The sequence below is a fragment of the Pan paniscus genome, chromosome 11 (genome assembly GCF_029289425.2).
Source record: "Pan paniscus chromosome 11, NHGRI_mPanPan1-v2.0_pri, whole genome shotgun sequence".
Lineage (NCBI taxonomy): Eukaryota > Metazoa > Chordata > Mammalia > Primates > Hominidae > Pan > Pan paniscus.
The window spans coordinates 23,418,081-23,441,260 of NC_073260.2; the positions used below are offsets into that span (position 1 = coordinate 23,418,081).

The 23,180-nt window shown below is 39.5% G+C and overlaps 1 long non-coding RNA gene across 1 annotated transcript in view; it reads left to right on the forward strand.

Annotated features, from left to right (window-relative positions):
• The first annotated feature begins 5,095 nt into the window (after positions 1 to 5,095).
• The window catches only part of LOC130540473 (uncharacterized), a 37,019-nt gene continuing 18,934 nt past the window's right edge, over positions 5,096 to 23,180 (forward strand). Inside the window, exon 1 of the long non-coding RNA XR_008954443.1 lies at positions 5,096 to 5,280. This is a non-coding gene — a long non-coding RNA (uncharacterized LOC130540473). The remainder of the gene's footprint in view (positions 5,281 to 23,180) is intronic.

Here is a 23,180-nt window from a genome sequence, read left to right on the forward strand (position 1 = left end):
CACCTGTAATCCCAGCACTTTGGGAGGCCGAGGCTGGCGGATCATAAAGTCAAGATATCAAGACCATCCTGGCCAACATGCTGAAACCCATCTCTACTAAAAATACAAAAATTAGCTGGGTGCGGTGGCGCATGCCTGTAGTACCAACTTCTGGGGAAATTAAGGCAGGAGAATCGCTTGAACTCAGGAGGCAGAGGTTGCAGTGAGAAGAGATTGTGCCACTGCACTCCAGCCTGGCAACAAAGCGAGACTCTGTCTCAAAAAAAAAAAAAAAAAAAAAAGTAAAACTAGTACTTTGTTCAGAAAGAAAACTAGAAAGTAGTATCTTTTTTTTTTTTGATAGCATAGAGGTAAGGAGTTATGACTAAATCATCTGCTTGACATTTTCCATACTTTTTTGAAAATATCCTCTGTCCATTAGAAAGCTGGAATATAAGAACCTATGTTCTGTGTTCATGTCAACCAACATTATATCTGACAGGGCAGAATGTAATAAAATGGCAGCTGGAAGGGGCTCAGCATATGGTACCCGCTGTCAAAAAAGTCACAGGATCCTAGAGCTTCCGACCTCTCAGAGCCTCTTTTTCCTTATCAATAAAATCAGTAGATTTCCACCTCAACCACTCTCATTAAAAACAATGTTTACAAGGCCGGGCGTGGTGGCTCTAGCCTGTAATCCCAGCACTTTGGGAGGCCGAGGCGGGTGGATCTTAAGGTCAGGAGGTCCAGGAGAAGATCAGCCTGACCAACATGGTGAAACCCCATCTCTACTAAAGAAAAAAAAAATTAGCCAGACGTGGTGGCCCATGCCTGTAATCCCAGCTACTCGGGAGGCTGAGGAAGGAGAATTGCTTGAACCCGGGAGGCAGAGGTTGCAGTGAGCCAAGATCACACCACTGCACTCCAACCTGGGCGATAGGGTGAGACTCCTTCTCAAAAACCAAACAAACAAACAAACAGACAAAAAAACCATGTTTACAAAACAGTAGGTTAAATGCTAGAGCAGAGCAGTATCAAAAGCACAGGCCCTGAAGGTGAGTAGACTTGGTTTTAAATCTTGGCCATACTACTTACTGGTGGTTTAAGCTTGAGCAGTCATTTAGTCTCATGGAACCTCAGATTTTCCATATGGAAAATATGGATAACACTTGCCCTCTCTCTTCTTCTGGTGATGCATAAGAACAATGTAAATAAGATACTTTGCACAGTGTTTGACACATAATAAATGCTCGCTAAATGGTAGCTTATTTCATCATTATGGTATTATTAAACAATATTATCATTTGGTCCCTAGTAAATATGCATTTATGGGGTAGCGTTAAACAGAGAGACTTTATGAGAAGCAGCCTCATAAAGCTCATTTTTAAAAGCTTTTTAGAGATATTGAAGAGGGTATGCACCATTATATTGCACATTTTTCCTTCAATTAGGACCTAGGAACAAAACTGATTTCCAGCTTCAAAACAGGCAAATAACTGTTTCTTCTTGGGAAGTAGTATTTTAATCATGTAACTAATTGCATTTCCCTCTTTGTTTTCTGTGCTAGGAAACTCACATTTAAAGTTGGACTATAAATTAATACTTATCTAAATACCCCTTAATTCAAGGGTTCGTAATACCAAAGGGAACACCAAGTCCCAAAAGTATTTATTTTGTATATTTAAGATGAAAGATCATTCCCTCAAGTCTCAAACTCTTATTCCTTGACAACTACTTTTCTGAAAATTGTTTCCCTTTCTTCTCATCTCGCTTCTTGCGCTCTGGATGCCTCATATTTTTAATGCTTTTTACCTGCATCATCACATTTAATTACCACACAAATGCTGTAAAACATGATACTATTATCTTCACTCTACAGCAAAGACACCTGAGGCTTAGAACAATTAGAACTAACTGATATACTAGTCTTTCACCTTCTCATCTCCCTGAATGATATATTTATGTGATTTAAACAATACCACTGAACTACACCAATTTTGTACCTCTAGCATTGAACTCCCTTTTGAACACCAAGTATTATTTCCAAACAACTACTAGATATCCTATAGACACTGTAAAATCAACATGTTGAGAACCAAACTTAATATCACTCATCTGAAAAACACTTTTTTCTGTAGACTTGTTCTTGCCTACCATAATTAATTTATACAATAAAAATTTTGAGCACTCATGTTTCTGGCACCATGCTATGTGTTTTATGTGCATTATCTCATTTAATCCTCACAGTAATTCTATACAGTGAGTTTACTATTATTTCTAGGCAAGAAGTATGTCATTTGCCCAAGCCTACCATCAAGCACCTGTTGTAGCCACTCTGATTCCAGAGACAAGACCTTAAACCAATAGCATTTCCCCAGGTCATGTGAGCTAGAAAATCTATCTTTATGTCCTCCTTCCTTCCCAGTCATAGCCAGCTAGTCATCCAGACCCGGTAATTCATAAACCAGTGATTCTGAAACTTAGCTACACATTAGAATTACCTGTGGGGCCTTACAAGCTATTGATACTCTGCCCCATGCCCAAAATTTCTGATATAATTGGTTTGGGCTGTGTGCGAGGTCCCAGAGTTGTTTAAAGCTCCCTGGGTCATTCAATGGACATCCAAATTTGAGAATAACTGATTAATTCTCTAAGCATGGATATCTGAGTCATCATTCTCACTTCTTCCAACTTAGCACTTCTATTAGTCTGTTTTCACACTGCTATAAAGAACTGCTGAGACTGGTAATTTATAAAGGAAAGAGGTTTAATTGACTCACAGTTCTTCATGGCTGAGAAGGCCTCAGGAAACTTACAGTCATAGCGGAAGGCAAAGGGAAAGCAAGGCACCTTCCTCACAAGGTGGCAGGAAGAAGAATGAATGCAGGAAGAACTATCAAACACTTATAAAACCATCAGATCTCACGATAACTCACTCATTATCATGAAAACAGCATGGGGGAAACTGCCCCTGTAATTCAATTACCTCCACCTGGTCTCTCCCTTGACATGTGGGGATTATGGGGACTACAATTAAAGATGAGATTTGAGTGGGGACGCAAAGCCTAATCATATCAACTGTTTTCACGATTTTCTCCCAGATGTCACAAGGCCCCTAACCCAGCATCCTGTCTCCCTTTTTATCCCTTGCCATCCATCTTCCCTGATGGCTGTCAGAGTGACCTCAATGAAGCACAGATCTGACCAACCCACAACCTAGATTAAATGTGGCAATGGCTTCCTACCACCCTTAAGGCATCTTCATCTCCTTATTTTTACCTGCTAAGCTCTTTTCCTTGAGTAGATTTCATACTCTTACTACAGCCTCTGCCTGAAGACCACTTTCTGCATTTAGCAATGGTTTAATCCATTCTGTAGGCTTATGTTTAGATGCCATCTGTCTTTGAGATATTCTTTGTATAACTACATCCCTAAGGAAATCAATTGCTCCCTCCTCTGTGCTCTTAAAGCACAAAGCTGTTAAAATACTGATAATTTTACACTAACTAGGCTGTGCTAGATTGTAAGCTCACTGTGAGCAGGCAATGTTTCATTCATTTTTCCGTCCTATGGGTACAGCACACAGTATAATAGAATTGCTATAAGGAACTAATAATAACAGTTATTGAATAAACAAAGAATATATTAATAAACACTTAATTGTTCTTTTCAAATGTAACTGTCTTTGATTTTTTTTCTCTCTTTAATTTCAAGTAGGATAGTTTCATCTCTAAAAGTGATTTCTAAAATGGTACCCCATGGTTGGCAACCAGAGAGATAAAGGTCTGGCTCCTGGCTTCTTATATAAATTGTTGCACTGATTTTTAGAAAGTGAGTTAGCCTTTTGACACAACAGTTTTCTAATCTGTAAAATGGACACAATAATTTTATGAACTTATTTCACAGAGTCATTAAGAGGGTTTAATGAGATAATAGCTCTAAGACACTTAGCATAGTATCTGGCATGCAGTAAGTACTCAAAAATTATTTTTATTTTCTTCTTCACAAAGCCCTCCTTGCTTATGCCAAGCCTCAGTGATGCCTCTCTTTTTCTTTCTTGTTTGTATTTATTTACTTAATCAATATTAATTGAAGGTCCCATACTCATGACATATGCTTCTCTAAAGTGCTGTGAGATATATGTCTCACAATTATTCACTGTCAATTAATATTTATTATTTATGTATTATTAGATTAGTTACATATATATCAGCGGAGAGGACCAGTGTTGCCCTTAGGAGCTTACTTTCTAGTATGGGAAATGAGATAAAATATACAAAATAAATAAGATATACAGAATACATGATGGAGGTAAGTGCTATGGAGAAAAAGAAAAGAGAGGGAAACAGAAAATAAATGTTGGGATAGGATTTTAATTTTAAGAAAAGGGGTCAGGTAGGTCTTTGCTGAGAAAGTCTCATCTGAGTGAAGACCTGAAGGAGATGTGGAAATCAGCTGTGTAGGTTTCTGGTGGACAGAATTTCAGACAGAGGGGACAGCAGGCAGGCTAGTGTGGCCAGAGCAGAGTGGCAGGGATGGGGGTGGGGTATAAGTGGTGAGTTCAGGGAGGGAACAGGGAGTATGGTCCTGTCAGTTGTTTTAAGGTCTTTGGATTTTACTCTGAATAAAATGAGAGGCCTTTGGAGAGCTGTCAGTTCTGGAACCACAAGTCTAACAGGTTTATTAGGATCACACTGGTGACTGAGTTAAGACCAGGCTGTATGGGGCAAATACAAAGGAAGAGCCTCCAAGAAGTAATCTGGGTGAGAGAAGACTGAGAGTTGCAGCAGGCTGGTCACAGGGCAGATGATGAGAAATTGCTGGATCCAGGATGTATTTGGGAGGTAACACAAACCAGTTTGCCATCAGATTGGGTGTGGGGTGTAATCAAAAGAGGCTTTTTGTTCCGAGCAACGGGAAAGATGAAGTTGCCATGAACTGAGATTGGGGAGTCCATCAGAGGAGTAGGTTTAATGGAGAAAAATGGGGACTTCAATTTTGAAAATGATAAGTTTGAGACACCCAAGGAGAGATAGCAAGTATGCTGTTGTATATATCAAGCTGAAGTTTAAATAAGTGGTACAGAATAGAGGAAATTTGAGCTATTGGTATGCAGGTGGGATTTGAAGCATGAGACGGAATGAGGTCACCAAGAGAGTAAATGTATATAAAGCAAAGAGGGTGTCCAAGAGCTGAGTTCTGAGATACTTCAACAGCAGAAGATGATGCTGAGAAGCAGAAGCCAGCTAAAGAGACTGAGAAAGTGCTGGCGGTGAAGCACCAGGAAAACCAGCAGATCATGTAAGATGTCTCAGATGCCAAGTGAAGAAAGCATTTCAAGGACAAGGAGGCAGTCAACTGTATTATATGTTGCTAATCAGCGAACCAAGATGAGAATTGATGTTTGACTTTTGTGTTTAGCAATGTGGGTGTCAATCATTATAATACTTAGGTTTATATATAATAACCTTGATAACAACAATTTTGGTGGAGAGTGGAGGTGAAAGTGTGATTTAAGAGTGATGAAGAGAAAATGAGTAGAAAGCTTATTCATCAGCTATGGGTTTTATACAAGTTACAGAACCTCAAATCCTCCCTCCCTCTGTTCCTCCCTCCTTCCATTTCTCCCTCTCCCACTCCCTTCCCTTCCCTTCCCTTCCCTTTCTCCCTCTCCCACTCCCTTCCCTTCCTTTCCCTTCCCTTCCCTTCCATCCTCTTCCCTTCCATCCCGTTCCTTCTTTCCTCCTTTCCCCAATCTGTAAAGCAGAATGATAGTATCTTTTTTATGTATGTAAATCATGACAATATATGATATGTCATCAATAAAAGATAGCCTCTTCCTGCTCTTTTAGGATCCTATGTCTTGTGTTCTCAGTGGCTGTGATAGTATTTGCACAAGTAGGTGTCCATTAAATGTCCATGGATGGAGACAAATTAGGTCCTTAATTCTGCTTCTGACCCAGATGTCTGGTTATTTGTTTGGTGCAAACAACAGAGTTCCTGTTAAAGGTGATAGCTGAATGTTGGAGGCCACTACCAGCTTTTCAGGAAAGAAGCCTTTTGGCTCAGAATTTCATGGAGCTTCTGACTGTAAATAAAAATTGCATTGACTTCTGCTTGGAAGTGGGGATGGGAGGTCTGAGAGTAAGTGCACTCTGTCCAGGGCAGCCTCCTGCGGAAATGATTTCCAGAGCAGAGTGCCAAAGTGCTTTCGTAAATGACTCTGGCTCACCCCTTTCTCTATCTTCTGCCCTGTGTATACAACATTTATAAAAATAAACAGTTGCTGGAGGCATTTGGGAGGAAGCCAAGGTGAAGCACCCAGCAAAAGAAACAGATACACCAGACAACTCAGAACTCCCAAGAAGAGTATAAGTTTTCAGAGGAGGAAACAGAGGGACTAGCGGATGTTTGGGAGGATGGTGATAGGAGAGGAATATATGAGTTTTAGAGTTTCCATTCTGTCCACTCTTGGCTTCTCCTTTCATGCACCATATTGTTATGAGTGAATGAGAGCGAATGAACTTCTCCACTGGACTGCATGATCCTTGAGGGAAGGGACCCTCAAATGAGTACTCATTTTTGGATTTGGGTTATTGGTCCAAATATGATACATTTATCAAATACCTACTTCATGACAGGAACTCTGCGCCTACAACCACATTCATCATGCATTAGATGCTCCATAGTTAAATGAGCATTCCTTCACCCTTAAGAGTTAGTACTGCATTTGCTCTACTGGGCGCAGTGAACATGTCATATCCTCATAAAAGCCAGATCTAAACTCCCACCACAGGCAGAATAAGGCTCTTCCTCCTGTAAACTTCATGGCTTTTCAGATTTCCCTCACTGAAATCTCTGTAATAGAAGCTCACTGAGTGTGAGGCTTGGCTTTGCTTACCTGTACACCCCACTGCCTAGAACAGTGCCAGGCATATAGTAGTTGCAATGGTCTGAATGTTCGTGACTCCCCCAAACTGCAAAATTCATGTTAGAATCCAACATGATACAATAGCATTAGGAGGTGAGGCCTTTTGGGAAGTTATTAAGTCCTTAGGGCTCTGCCCTCATGAATGGGATTAGTGCCCTTATAGAAAAGGTTCAAGAAAGGTATCTTGCCCCTTCCACCATGTGAGGATACAGAAAGTGCCATCTAAGAGGAACAGGCCCTCACCAGACACTGAATCTGCTAGTGCCTTGACCTTGGACTTCCCAGCCTCCATAAATATAAGCAGCAAAATCTGTTGATTATTAATTATCCAGTTTAAGCTATTAATATTTTGTCATAGCAGCCTGAAAAGATGAAGTCTGTAGGTATCCCATTAATATGAACAAATGATTAGTACCCAATTCCTCATTATTTTAAAGTCAAATATTTTGAGTCTGTCTCTATTACTAGGCTGTGAACACTTTGATGGGAGAGGTGGTGCTATTTTCTTCTTAATTTTTCCATTTCATGGCATACAGAAGTGACTTAGTAAATGGTAATGGGATAAATGTATAACCAAACCTTCATTGTTTTTTATGAATTTCTTTTAAATTATTCTTTGCTCCATAAAATCTAACATGTAATTTTATTACATAAAATGTGTATTACAAAAGAGATACAGTCAAAGGCTCTTGCTGAGATAAGGGTACTACAGGGAGTGGTGGAAGGATGTGGTATGTGTGGTATGACCCAGACTGATGCCACCAACGAGAACGTCAGAGGACGGGCCATGAAAGCTAAAGAATGAATTTCAGTACATTGTGTAGTCAAGTGATAAGTAGTCCTGAATTTGGCAAGGGGTGAAGAAAGAGGTGAGAATAGGGAGATGTTTATTCAGACAAAGAAAACAGCATTTTTTATAGCATATAAGTGATAAAGTGAAAGGAAAATAATAGAAGTTCAGGAAAATGATAGTAGTTCAAAATGGCCAAAAGGTAGATTGCAGGTGGGCAGGGGCATCCAGTGGAGAGAAGGCACAGAAGTGAGGAAGTCAGGGACCATGTCAAACAAAGCCCTGTTATTCATGAGCAGGTTAGCCTTTGCCTGCTTTCTTTCCTCAATGCTGAATCACCTATTTTCTGCCCTGATCTTCATAAACACACAGGGGCATTAGTTAGATAGGTAATCTACTAGAAAGACTAATGAGCTGATATCGAGAGAAACTAAGTCAGTTGAAAATATCTGGAAATATCCGGTTGGTAGAACTGGACCTAAATTCAAAATCTCCACACTTTGTTTTTTGTTTGTTTGTTTGTTTGTTTGTTTTAAGACGGAATTTTACTCTTGTTGCCCAGGCTGGAGTGCAATGGCATGGTCTTGGCTCACTGGAACCTCCATCTCCCGGGTTCAAGCGATTCTCCCGCCTCTGTCTCCCAAGTAGCTGGGAATACAGGTGCTTGCCACCAGGCCTGGCTAATTTTTTGTGTTTAGTAGAGATGGGGTTTCACCATTGTGGTCAGGCTGGTCTTGAACTCCTGACCTCAGGTGGTCTACCCACCTCGGCCTCCTAAAGTGCTGGGATTACAGGCATGAGCCACCACGCCTGGCCAATCTCCACACTCTTAAATCCAAATGGCAGCAGTAGGAATGGAAACTAGATAACATCTTTTATGCCAATTCTAATTAACTGGTAGTGGATGTCTGTAGTCTGTTTTCAGTCTGTGATCCAACTGTGCTCTAAAGAAATGAGAACTCAGATTGATTCACCGTGATGCCTCGGGAGGGCGAGGGGGAAGAGCAGGCAGCCCCACCTGTCATGCATCCCGCATGCCCTGCAACAGCATTGTGCAATTCTTAGTTACACCACACAGACCTCTATTTCTCGGTGAATTCTTTCTAAATGATTATGATTCTTCATTTATCCCCTTTTTTTGTTGGAACACTTCTTCACTATGACGCATACCAGAGATTTTCCTAGAAATCCAGAAAACTGCTAGTGTGGGCCAGTCAGGCTAGTGATTACGAAATTCTCCAAATTCAAAAATGGTTCATTTGAATCAGCCAAACCAAAGAAAACTCTTACCACCAATTCCCTGCCACAGATTTTTCAAGCTAAAGTGAATTAGGGTTATCCAATTACACATATATTAACAGTGATTACTACCTTAAGATGACTGCATTTCATTGCCATAGGAAGCATTTTAGTTATTCAAGACTTAGATATTGAAAAATGTATGCAAGCTAAGGTGTCAACCCTCCCATACTACGATATTGGTGATATTGGTATTTTCTGTAGGTACTCACCATATATTTTCCTGCCATGATGATAGCACATTTCACTTAGCAGCTATTTTGTAAATATTTATTAAATGCATAAAGGAATGAATTAATTGATGCAACAAATAGGTCAAATAGGTAAATGAGTGAAGGCAGACATTAATTATTCTTACCTAACGCTAATGAAACTTTTTGAGGAGAAGAACCATGTATTTTTACCTTTGTGCTGCCTTGGAGGCTAGCATGTTATCTAATATGTAATGGTTTTTTATAAAACAGATATAGATTTATTGGAATATTATCACTCCTAGTAGATTAACTGTCTTTAAATACTTTGGACTATAGTCTATGGATATGGACTACATTCCACATGCTTTCTCAAATTCTTCACAGATTCATTTATTAAATAGGGAATCCTTTTCCCCATTGCTTGTTTTTCTCAGGTTTGTCAAAGACCAGATAGCTGTAGATATGCGGCATTATTTCTGAGGGCTCTGTTCTATTCCATTGATCTATATCTCTGTTTTGGTACCAGTACCATGCTGTTTTGGTTACTGTAGCCTTGTAGTATACTTTGAAGTCAGGTAGCGTGAGGCCTCCAGCTTTGTTCTTTTGGCTTAGGGTTGACTTGGCGATGCGGGCTCTTTTTTGGTTCCATGTGAACTTTAAAGTAGTTTTTTCCAATTCTGTGAAGAAAGTCATTGGTAGCTTGATGGGGATGACATTGAATCTATAAATTACCTTGGGCAGTATGGCCATTTTCATGATATTGATTCTTCCTACCCATGAGCATGGAATGTTCTTCCATTTGTTTGTATCCTCTTTTATTTCATTGAGCAGTGGTTTGTAGTTCTCCTTCAAGAGGTCCTTCACATCCCCTGTAAGTTGGATTCCTAGGTATTTTATTCTCTTTGAAGCAATTGTGAATGGGAGTTCACTCATGATTTGGCTCTCTGTTTGTCTGTTATTGGTGTATAAGAATGCTTGTGATTTTGCACATTGACTTTGTATCCTGAGACTTTGCTGAAGTTGCTTATCAGCTTAAGGAGATTTTGGGCTGAGACAAATGGGATTTTCTGATATCCAATCATGTCGTCTGCAAACAGGGACAATTTGACTTCCTCTTTTCCTAATTGAATACCCTTTATTTCCTTCTCCTGCCTAATTGCCCTGGCCAGAACTTCCAACACTATGTTGAATAGGAGTGGTGAGAGAGGGCATCCTTGTCTTGTGCCAATTTTCAAAGGGAATGCTTCCAGTTTTTGCCCATTCAGTATGATATTGGCTGTGGGTTTGTCATAGATAGCTCTTATTATTTTGAGATATGTCCCATCAATACCTAATTTATTGAGAGTTTTTAGCATGAAGGGTTGTTGAATTTTGTCAAAGGCCTTTTCTGCATCTATTGAGATAATCAGGTGGTTTTTGTCTTTGGTTCTGTTTATATGCTGGATTACATTTATTGATTTGCGTATATTGAACCAGCCTTGCATCCCAGGGATGAAGCCCACTTGATCATGGTGGATAAGCTTTTTGATGTGCTGCTGGATTCGGTTTGCCAGTATTTTATTGAGGATTTTTGCATCAATGTTCATCAAGGATATTGGTCTAAAATTCTCTTTTTTGGTTGTGTCTCTGCCAGGCTTTGGTATCAGGATGATGCTGGCTCATAAAATGAGTTAGGGAGGATTCCCTCTTTTTCTATTGATTGGAATAGTTTCAGAAGGAATGGTACCAGTTCCTCCTTGTACCTCTGGTAGAATTCGGCTGTGAATCCATCTGGTCCTGGACTCTTTTTGGTTGGTAAGCTATTGATTATTGCCACAATTTCAGATCCTGTGATTGGTCTATTCAGAGATTCAACTTCTTCCTGGTTTAGTCTTGGGAGAGTGTATGTGTCGAGGAATTTATCCATTTCTTCTAGATTTTCTAGTTTATTTACGTAGAGGTGTTTGTAGTATTCTCTGATGGTAGTTTGTATTTCTGTGGAATTGGTGGTGATATCCCCTTTATCATTTTTTATTGCGTCTATTTGATTCTTCTCTCCTTTTTTCTTTATTAGTCTTGCTAGCGGTCTATCAATGATGCTGGGAAAACTGGCTAGCCATATGTAGAAAGCTGAAACTGGATCCCTTCCTCACACCTTATACAAAAGTTAATTCAAGATGGATTAAAGACTTACATGTTAGACCTAAAACCACAAAAGCCCTAGAAGAAAACCTAGGCATTACCATTCAGGACATAGGCGTGGGCAAGGACTTCATGTCTAAAACACCAAAAGCAATGACAACAAAAGCCAAAATTGACAAATGGGATCTAATTAAACTAAAGAGCTTTTGCACAGCAAAAGAAACTACCATCAGAGTGAACAGGCAACCTACAAAATGGGAGAAAATTTTTGCAACCTACTCATCTGACAAAGGGCTAATATCCAGAATCTACAATGAACTCAAACAAATTTACAAGAAAAAAACAAACAACCCCATCAAAAAGTGGGCAAAGGATATGAACAGACACTTCTCAAAAGAAGACATTTATGCAGCCAAAAAACACATGAAAAAATGCTCATCATCACTAGCCATCAGAGAAATGCAAATCAAAACCACTATGAGATACCATCTCACACCAGTTAGAATGGTGATCATTAAAAAGTCAGGAAACAACAGGTGCTGGAGAGGATGTGGAGAAATAGGAACACTTTTACACTGTTGGTGGGACTGTAAACTAGTTCAACCATTGTGGAAGTCAGTGTGGCGATTCCTCAGGGATCTAGAACTAGAAATACCATTTGACCCAGCCATCCCATTACTGGGTATATATCCAGAGGACTATAAATCATGCTGCTATAAAGACACATGCACACGTATGTTTACTGCGGCACTATTCACAATAGCAAAGACTTGGAACCAACCCAAATGTCCAACAATGATAGACTGGATTAAGAAAATGTGGCACATATGCACCATGGAATACTATGCAGCCATAAAATTGATGAGTTCATGTCCTTTGTAGGGACATGGATGAAATTGGAAATCATCATTCTCAGTAAACTATTGCAAGGACAAAAAACCAAACACCGCATATTCTCACTCATAGATGGGAATTGAACAATGAGAACACATGGACACAGGAAGGGGAACATCACACTCTGGGGACTGTTGTGGGGTGGGGGGAGTGGGGAGGGATAGCATTAGGAGATATACCTGAGGCTAAATGACGAGTTAATGGGTGCAGCACACCAGCATGGCACATGTATACATATGTAACTAACCTCCACATTGTGCACATGTACCCTAAAACTTAAAGTATGATAATAATAAAAAATAAAAATAAAAATAAAATTCTTCACAGATTCTAGCACAGTATCTGGTGCTTAGTAAGGTTAGACCTAGCAATGTATGTTTTATGTCATCTTTGGGATTTCAGTTTCTCCACAAGTGGTTCATGAATAACTTGTATCACAATATTAATATTAGAACCCAGCAGAAATCATTCTTAGTTCCAATTCCAAGACAAAGCATGAGAATTTTTAACAAGCTTGTTGGGTGGTTCTGGTGAACAAAAGTTAGAGAATCATCTTCTAAACTAAGAGCTACTTGAGGATAGAACTAAGTTTATGCATCTTTGACTTTCTTGTAATGCAGCATAATTCCCAGCTCACAGTTGGTCTTATTTATTGAATGTAGGAGCTTTCAGAGTAAGTTACCTGCTGGCTGTGATGACTGTTGATGTGGTTTGGATCTGTGTCCACCTCCCCTCCTGCCCCCCACCAAGTCTCCTGTTGAACTGTAATCCCCAATGTTGGAGGTGGGACATGGTGGGAGGTGATTGGATCTTGGGGGTAGATTTCTTATGAATGGGTTAGCACCATTCCCTTGGTGCTGTTCTCATGGCAATGAGTGAGTTCTTGTGAGTTCTGGTTGTTTAAAAGTGTGCATCTCCCCCTTCCCTCTCGTGCTTCTGCTCCTGCCTTGTAAGATGCCTGCTCCCTCTTTGCCTGCTGCCATGATTGGAAGTTTCCTGAGGCCTCCCTTGAAACAGAAGCTGCTATGCTTCCTGTACAGCCTGAAGAATCACGAGCCAATTAAACCTCTTTACTTTATAAATTACCCAGTCTCAGGTATTTCTTTATCACGATGTGAGAATGGACAAATAGAACTGTCAAATTGGTGACGTACTACCAAGGTAGTCAAGTTAACAGGTGATCTCAAAAGGGTGAAATTGTGTATCATAGTTGTTTTTGCCAAAGTGCTTCTGGCAGTTAGGAGAGAGTGCCTCAAATTTTGTGAAACTAGGCGTTCCCAACACTGCGCATGGTCTGGGACCTTATCTAAGGTATATGCTACCCGTATTGTTGAGTTCACTAATCTCTGAACTCCACAATACCACCTACTATATTGACATTGATCAGGCTCCCTGTAAACAGACTCCAAGGCTGAGATTTGTGTGTCAGAAGTTCATCAAGGGGTGCTTTTGGGAGATACACCTGTGGGAGTGTGAAGGCACCAGGGCTGGGCAAAGGGAAGAGTTGGGTCTCATGCAGTCACAACAGAGGCTTCCATCAGTCCCACTGGAATCACTGGAGCTGGGATGGCCTTCAGAGTTGTTCCACATGAGGCAAGGGGAACATATTTTTGTACCCCACATTGAAGAGTACTGGATATGGGCTGGCCCTGGGAAGAGGTGTGACCTAGGGTGAGGAGGCTCCCTGAAGTAGAGGGCAGTTGGTAGCTGGAGAGCTGATAGTGAACAGCAATCCCAACATCAGGGAAAAGGAGCCCCTTAGTCCTGAAGAAAGGTAACTGCATGGCACACTACTGCATCCAACATGTAAATAATCTACAATAACCGTTTCTGAAGAATTTACAGTTTGAAGATAGTACACTATGTTGCAGTAAATCATAGGATTTGGAGTCAGGAATAATGAATCTAAATCATACTGCTTCTTTTTATTAGCTGTGTAACCTCCATAAGTCACTTAAATTTTCAGAATCTCAGGCTTTTATTTGTAATAGTGGTGTTTGCCAATGCCTGGCTCCTGGAAGATGATACATACAAGCACCTCTGCCTCCTCACCCTTTCCCCTTAAAGGTTATTTAGCATTGTCTTAACATTCATTCATCTGTCAGACATGCCTTTTTTGATTTGACTAATTATATATTTGTAAAACTAAAATGACTTGGACGTAGGTACAGTTGTATCCCTTGAGCATGTTTACTAAATTGGTACCTTTTGAAAAAAATAACTTCATTTTATTTTATTTTGAGACAGGGTCTCACTCTGTAGTCCAGGCTGAAGTGCAGTGGCATGATCTTGGCTCACTACAACCTCCGCCTTCTGGGTTCAAGCAATTCTCCTGTCTCAGCCACCCGAATAGCTGGAATTACAGGCGTGTGCCACCAGGCCTGGCTAATTTTTGTATTTTTCTGTAGAGACACGGTTTTGCTATGTTGGCAGGCTGGTCTTGAATTCCTGATCTGCAAGTGATAGGCCCACCTTGGCCTCCCATATTGCTAGGATTACAGACATGAACCATCGTGCCCAGCAGAAAAAAATAACTTTAAAAGGAAGTACATTGACAGGCTTTATATTATGACTTTTTTTTATCATAATGTGATAAAAAAGTAATTAAAGGAAACAATATGAAAAAAATTAACCACTTATTTAAAAAATATTTGAGTGCCTATACCCTATGCTAGCCCTATTCTGTGTGCTTAGGATTTATCAGTGAACAAAGTAGATGGAAATCCTCTCTTTTTCAGAGCATACCTTCTAAAAGGGAACTAAAAACAAATTTAAATAAAAATACAAGTTTGTTAGAAAGTAGTAAGTATGGGAAAAACAAGGCTTTAGGGAGGATGCAAATTGCAGTTTGAAATAGGGTGATCAGAGTGAGCCTCATTGAAAAAAACGGCATTTGAATGAGCATTGTAGGTGTTATGGGAGTCAGCTTTGAAGAAGAGTATTCCGAGTAGAGATCACAGCTGGTGCAAGGATCCTGAGGCAGGAGGATGCCTGTCATATTTGAGGAATAGCAGGGAAACAGGTAGAGAAGGCAATCAAAGTGTGATGCTTTGACTATCCTAGCCTCTCCGCCAACACACAATTCAGGGCCTACCCTCCCAAAGCCATTCCTAAGCCCCTCCCTAAGCCCCTGCTCTGCTGGAGTAGCCCACACTATGTTACATTCGTTCCTCTTCACTTTCTAACTCCACACATGGAGCAGGAAACCACATACATCATGGAGTATTACTATTCCAGCTCTCCTCTTTTTCTATAGAAACCACAATAGTGGACTCAGTCTGGAAAACATCACCAGGATAGAATAAAAAACATACACACAAAAAAATCTAAGTTACACAGAAGCCTAGAACTAACGTCCCCAAATCCTGTTTCAAACACAAGCCTGGAATTGACACCCCAAATGAGCTTCCACAAGATGACTCAAGGCCAGTCTTCATCTTGCTTCAGTATGTGCATGATAGCCACTAAGAGAAACTGATCTTGAATGTTTCCACAACTTGAATGTTTCATCCTGGAGTGGAATTTAAAAAATGGAAAGAAAAAAATAATGATTTGTGGTATAAGTAACAATGCTGCCTCTCAGACGTATTCCGCCCCTGTGATCTGGATTCCATTTGGATCGAACATTTTCATAGATGTACACACACAGGGTGGTTCCCATTGCTTAAATTCATACTCATAACTCAGCTTTAGTATCCCAAAAGGATCTAGTGATGGATCTCACAATCTTGTAGAGAAAACTGTTCAAGATTTTAACTGAAGTCCTTGACCTCCAAATCTTCTGTGATTTTATTCCTGAGTATTTGTGAAGAAGGAAAATTCTGGATCCTTTTCCCCATGTTCAATAAAAGCTACATAATTTCAGTCCTCGAAAGCCAGAAAACCTACATATTTGCTGGTCATGATTTGGTGCATTTAATAGTGTGCAGCTCCTTCTGAAAGACCTAAATGTTGTTATAATATTTCTGATGAATTAACCAAAACACATATTTGCTCTCTGATTTTTCCCCAGTGTCTCTAAAAACCATTTTGACAATGCTACCAAATAACTGTACTTTTTGTCAAGATGCTTAAAATTCATCAAACTCTTTTTTATCTGTAAGAAAGAATCCTGTAACTGGAACAGAATGACAAAGATTTGACACCTAGCGCTTCCATGTATTACTTTCTGATCTGAAGCCAAACACTTAGGCATTCTGCACTACAGTGTCCAAGTCTGACTAAGCTACTCACAAGAAACTATGCAACTGTACTGTGGATTAAGCTTTGCCGGATAACTATAAAGTGATATTCAAGTGAAAGAGGCATTAAGGTCTGCTGCTGGTGGTCATGGTGGTCTCCTTGTCCCTGACGTAAAATTCTATGACATACAGCGCAGTTGCTTAGATTTTTCTAATCCTTTAAAAAAATCAAAAGCACTCACATGTGCATTTTCTTATTCTACTAATATTATGTCTGTTTCCTTTGGGAGTTAACCCCTCTGAGTCCCAAATCTATATCTTACAGCTCTTGAAACACCATCCTGTTTCTCACTGGGTGAATCAGTTTATGTTAATAATTAAGAACTCAGACTCCAGGGCCAGAAAGATTGCAAATTCTTTCACTCACTAGCTGCCATGGATAAATTTCTTCACTTCTCTAAGGCCAAGTTTTACAAAGTAAACATAATAATGGTAATTACTATATAGGATGTTGATTGTATTTAATGAAATGATGCATATAATTATTTTAGCATAGTGCCTGCTACATAGCAAATGCCTTAAAATTGATTATTATTGTTGTTGTTGCTGTTGTTATTAATATTATTATTTAACCATAAATGTTATATAACTCTGTTTTTTAAGTTAGGCATTGAGATTTTGTCTGCCAAGAAAAATGACTCTGGGTCATTAAGGTTAAAATGTTTAACATGAATATAATGTTATTAATACACTTTTCTCATAGATCATCACTTCTTTAAAAAAGAAAGCCATTCTGATGCATTATTGTGATCTCTGTGTTAAAAGGGGTTTGGAGTGGAGGATGGTGGGTAACTGAACCATCAGGTTTAACTGAGAATCCATTGTAATTAAGGTGCTGGGCTAAGAATAGAATTGAGATATTTGGACTCTAATCAATATGTACTTAAAAGAGAGAGGCCTTTCAAGTGGAAGAGAAAAGGGTATTTGACCAGCAATTCCTCTGCTACCATGTACACTGTTCCCTCCAATTTCTCTAACAAAACACACACGTAGAAACTTCGATGTCCAGGTTGCTTTTACTAGCTATTCCCAGTTTGTCCAGCTCTCATTATAACCTGATGCCTTTTTCCCTGAGAGATGAAAAAAAAAAAAAGCTTGAAGTTTATGCAGGTACTTTGTTGCAATACAGATCCTGATGAAATTTATGATCTTGCAGACTTCTGTTTGAATCTTAGCTCTGACATTTACATTAGCTGTGTGACCTTGAGAAGATTCTGAGCATCTCTTGACATATTTTCCTCTGATCCAATGTGATGATTAAATGAGATAATTGAATCTATCGTTTCTTGAATGCCTATCATTCTTCTTGTCCTAGGCAAGGTGAGAGATACCAAAAAATCTTTACATAGAGTCCAACTTTAGGAGAGATGAGATATGTATGTAAATCACACTGCGCTATTATGCACATAATGATGACTTAATAAATGATAGCTGTTTTATTATTGTTATTATTATTAGCAGTAATCGTATGATCATGATTATCTGCTATTGAAGAGCACTGGGCAAGAGAAGACACATAGGTTTTCTAGGCAATGGGAGCAACCAGAGCAAATGTGTTTGGGCTGGAACCCAAATGTAATTGGGACACTGAATGCATGTGTAAAGCTGACAACACTTAATAATTGCAAAACTCAGGAAGTAAATGTTGAGTCTTAACCCTACCGCCACTCCCCAGTACACACTGGTAAGTGCAAAACCAAAAGTAGAAGGCGAAGATTTTGATTCACCTCAAGGCAGCTCATTTTCCTGCATCCTTATAGCTAGGACTATGCCTTAATCTTTTCTCCTGAGCAAAGGGACTATGGGAGAGAAGTTCAAACTTCGAGCGTTTCTGAGGTGAGAGGGTTTAAAGAGAGCATCTCTGATTGCCCCTTGGAAGTTTTCACAGGTTTCTTTTTCTCTAGATGTGGCAGATGATGGGGTATAGGATACAGCCTTGCTGTCCGATATAAAACAAAGGAGTACAGTGAACTAGGATGCCAGAATATCAAAATGGAGCTTGGTGTGTTTGCTCAGTTCCTTCTTTGTTTTATATTTCGGGAAACTGAAGCTCAGGGAGGGGAAAACTTGGGTAAAATCATGTAGCCAGAAGGTAGTAAAAACTACAGCCGATAGGAACCCAGGATGTGTGGCTCAAAATTGAGCGCTGTTTTTTTTTGGGGTTTTTGTTTTGTTTTGTTTTTGCTATATAACACAGTTGTTTGACTCCACAGAGCATATTACAAAAGAGTATAACTGCAAAATGCCTTAGATACCTGAGGCCTCTCATTTTAGAGATGGGAATACTGAGTGAGGCCTGCAGAGAAAAATGGACTTGTCCAAGGTAATAGTGAATAAATCGTTGCATTTCAATTAGAATGTAAATCTATGTACTCAAACAATATACTTTCTAGTGCCCGCTCTCAAACTGTTGCAAAAAGGTCATGGGCTGGAGAATTTTGGGAGCAGTCTCCTTGAGGTTTTCTGCATATAGACCAGGAGTCAGCCTTTGAAAGCCTTAAGCTTGTGGTTGGCCATGCTCCAGGTTGGCTGCATGCACCTCCCAAGTGGCAATTCCCATGAAATATCTCACAAAAACATGGTGGAAAGGAATGAGATCTTTTATTAAATCTGTTTTAGGCTTGTTGCCTGCTGGGCTATCTTGGCCAGTTCAACTTCTTCCTCAATTTCTTGGCTCTTAAACATAAAGTACAGGTGCTGAGCTTGGGAGTCCAGAGGACTCCAGAATGCTGACCTCAGGGTGAATGATCCTGCGGGTGCTCTTTGTACATAGAGCACCTATTGGCTGAGTGTTGCTGGCCAGAGCTACCTATAGAGATAAGCCATTCAGCTCCTTGGCCAGGTACTAGTGAAAGAACCACAACAAACAAGGGCATCTGGAAACATGTAATCAGAATTGGCACACTTGCAGTGGAAATGCAGTGCAGTATATTAAATTATTTCTGCAACCACAGCTCTGTATTTAAAAGGGAAAAAATAAGCACACATAATGTTTCATATTTCAATTTTAAAAGAGGGAGGCTTGGTTTTTAACGTCAAACACAGAGTTCAGGGCAAGGCACACAGTTGGATTTGTAATTTATTTTCATAGGCTTATTTATTTATTTATGGCTAACCAAGTTCCACAAAGAATTTGAAGCAAAGGATTTGTATTTTTTTTTCTTTTCCAAGTTTGTTTAGGCCAATAGTTGTCACTGAGTGGCTTATCATTGCACTAGAAATTTGGGGGACAGATAAAAGAAGACGCGTCATTCTTGGCCTCAAGGTCTCAATCACAGGAAACAAAGATAGAATGATGATGATGATGATGATGGACACAATGTTATGGTTTATCAAGTATTATCACCTGTGGTAACCTAATGATCTTCTTAGGTGATACTGCAAGCAAATATAATTTCCTCTAGCTTACACAAAGTACTAAATTGATATGATGTAAAGAAAGGAAGAGTGGTCTACTCAGATTCACTTGGCTGATAGTTGGTAGAATCAAACCTGGATTCCCAGAATTTTAAAATTGAAAATAAAATCCTTGATTGACCAGTTCGGGCACTGAGATAGAAAAGAGGAAGAAAGGCTGAAATTGTTTAGAAACGCTTTATGAAAGACACGATATATGACTAAGCAAGAAAGACAAGTAAGAGTTTGTTTTGGTGGAATTGAGAAAGAAAACAGCAATGCAATGAATGACTTCTCCTCCCTTCACAGAGGAAACTGACCAAGTTTAAACACATTCCATATCTACTTGGTGTTAAATGCATCCTGAAGCTCATCCACTTGCCTTGTTTGCTATCCAGAATAGCACCACAGGTGGTTCAAACTATCCTGACAGTTACAAAGCCCAGCTTTCACCTTTTCCTGGGTGAGGGACTAATTTTGGTCATGGCCTCCATCAGGACCACTGCAGTTAGAGCCCGAGCAGCTCCAGTCTTGATAGGATCCATGGAGCCTCTGACCGCATACACAGGCTGGGTGGTAAAACCCTTTTCACATTCACCTGGATGATACTTGGTAGAGTCAAACCAGGAATCTACCCACCAGGAAGACTTTTGTCAATGGAAAACAGGAACAGAGAAGGAAGTTGATAGACACATTTCTTTTTCCATTTTTCTATCCTACCTTTGTCACGCTGTTTTGAGATGCAGCAGCCTTAAAGGACCAAACAACCAACTATATTTTCTTGAGAAGCTATAACCACCTTATAATGGCTTTCCCTTAAAATATTATGTTCGCTTATTTCCACAACATCAAACTCTCCTTGTTTTTCTTGTTCTTTCTGCTCACACCTTAGTTTTCTTTGGAATTCTTAATATTGAAATGCCCAGGTCTTCGTCTTTGGACACTTTCTTATCTAGGCTTAATATTTTTGGGTGAAAAAGCATTCTTATTGCAGATAAATATAAAATGTTTTATTTTTTAGCCCAGACTTGTTTCTTGGACTTTCAGATTTGTTCATTAAATGAACTGCCTGATCAGTATTTCTTTGTGTATGTCTAATCAGCATCCCAAACTTAACATGACTACAACCCAACCTTTTATCTTCCACATATACAGCAAATAAACAAACTTGCTCTCTAGTAGTTTTCCCCACCTCATGAAGTGCCCGTTCTAACCTGCAGTTGCTAGAGTAACCTTTGACCTCTTTTGTTCAACATCCCTCTACCATCTCCAATCCGTTAATGAATATAGAATCAATCCATTTATCCCCCTTCCACAGCAAGATGCCATCGTATTTTGCTAGATTAGTGCAGAAGCCTCCTAACTAATAATATCTTTGCTGCTACCCCATTCCCCTAGTTTCAAGGCAGAAGACTGAGCAGCTTTTTTAGAACATAAATCAGATAACAGCTCTCCTTAGCTTAAAACTCTCTTAAATTTTGCAACTTGCTCAGACTGGAAGTCTGTCCTTAAAATGGCCTACAAATCCCTCTCCAATCTGCCTCCCCATGATGTCAATAACCTTTTCCTTTCTGTTTCCACATCAACTATCTTAGACTCTTTGTCCCTCCTCCAACATGCTACGCTTGCTCTCTCCTTGGGCCTCTGCACTCGCCATTCCTCTGACTAGAGGTAAGGTACCATAAATAGGTGCCTGGATCACTTCATCACCTCTTCAGGTCATTGCTCCAAAGACATCTTCTCAAGAAAGCCGCTTCTGACCACCTTATATAATATTCCCACTGAACTCTTGTCTCCTTTTTCTGCTTTATTATTTATTTATATTGATACATATTTGATGTACATATTTTGGGAGTACATGTAATAATTTCATACCTTCATATAATCCTAATCAGGGTAATTAGGATAGCCAATACCTTAAATATTTAGCTTTTCATTATGCTAGAAACATTCAACTTATTCTCTTCTAGCTAGTTTGAAATGTACAATCAAATTAATGTTAACTATAGTCATCTTATTTAATTTTTTTCTATATGATTTCTCCCATTAAACATGTGTCTCGTTTCACTTATTTATTTGATGGATTGTCTATATCTATCCTCTCATTATAAGCACCATGAGTCTTGTGCCCTCCTCTAGCCTCCTATCCCCAGCCCCTGAGACAGTATCTGGCACATGGAAGATGCCCAATAGATATTTGTTGAATGAGTGAGCACTCTGTCTCTTTGCCCTGAGTGCTCTATGATTGTCTTTCCTTTGGGATCAGTGTTTCCGATTGCTGAGGTGATGAGAAGGGTGTGGTAAAATGCCTTTATGGTCATCGCTTGCTACTCAGAGCCTCAACAGAAGCTGCATCCCCGCCCCCAGCCATGTGCAGGAAAACACAGCACATCCTCTGCAGCATATATGACTCTGGCCCTTAACAGAGAGCAAGAGCATTAACATGAACATAGTCCAGGCTTACAAAAGGCTGTCTCTGATGTATCAGTCCCTTCCCTCAAGCAACTTCCAGGCTCACAGGGCAGGTAAAGCATTCCCAAGCAGCTGGTATAGTGTGCTGATGGCAATGAGTTACAGAGTGACATTTGCACATGCAAAAGGGAAGGAACAGTATTGGAAAAAGGCTTTAAGTTTTTATTTGAGCCAAATCTTAACATGGTATTTCAATAAGCAAAAATAAAATGAAAAGGGGACATTAAAAAAAAAAGATATTTACCATGGGACCATGGGACTTGAGAGAAATGGATTCTGGAAGCTGTGGCTGAGCATCTGAATTTATTCAGGTTCTGAAGGGCAGCATTATGAGTGGACCCCAAGATCAACAAAGGCCTCACAGAACCAGGCATTTGGTGACAGTTTGTGAGAATGTAACAATGCAAAATTTAGCCTGTATTGGCTGTCATTATCTTAGAAGTCTCTTTCAGACAATTTAAAGGACTCATGACAACTCTTAAGAAAAAAGAATACATATATCAAAATGTGTATTTGAGGGAAGTAAAATGTTCTGTTTGGCTTCTGTACCAGGGCTTGTTAGTGAAGAATGAATAAAGCAAGTGTTATTATTATTATTATTATTATTATTATTATTACAATGATAATTCACGTGGTTGCTTGTGTGGAGCAAAGAAATTCTTGTGTAAATGGCCTTTAATAGTAGGTGATGAACATCTGGACTCTCATGTAGCAGGTCAGCTTGCAGAGAATTTTACTTTTAATTTACTGGCTTTTGTGTTCATCCTTTCACTTTTTAAAAGTTGGGAAAGTAAATGCAATTTTAACAGGACAAGCAATTTACACTATAAAATGTATTTTGTGGTTCCGTTAGTGAATTGAAG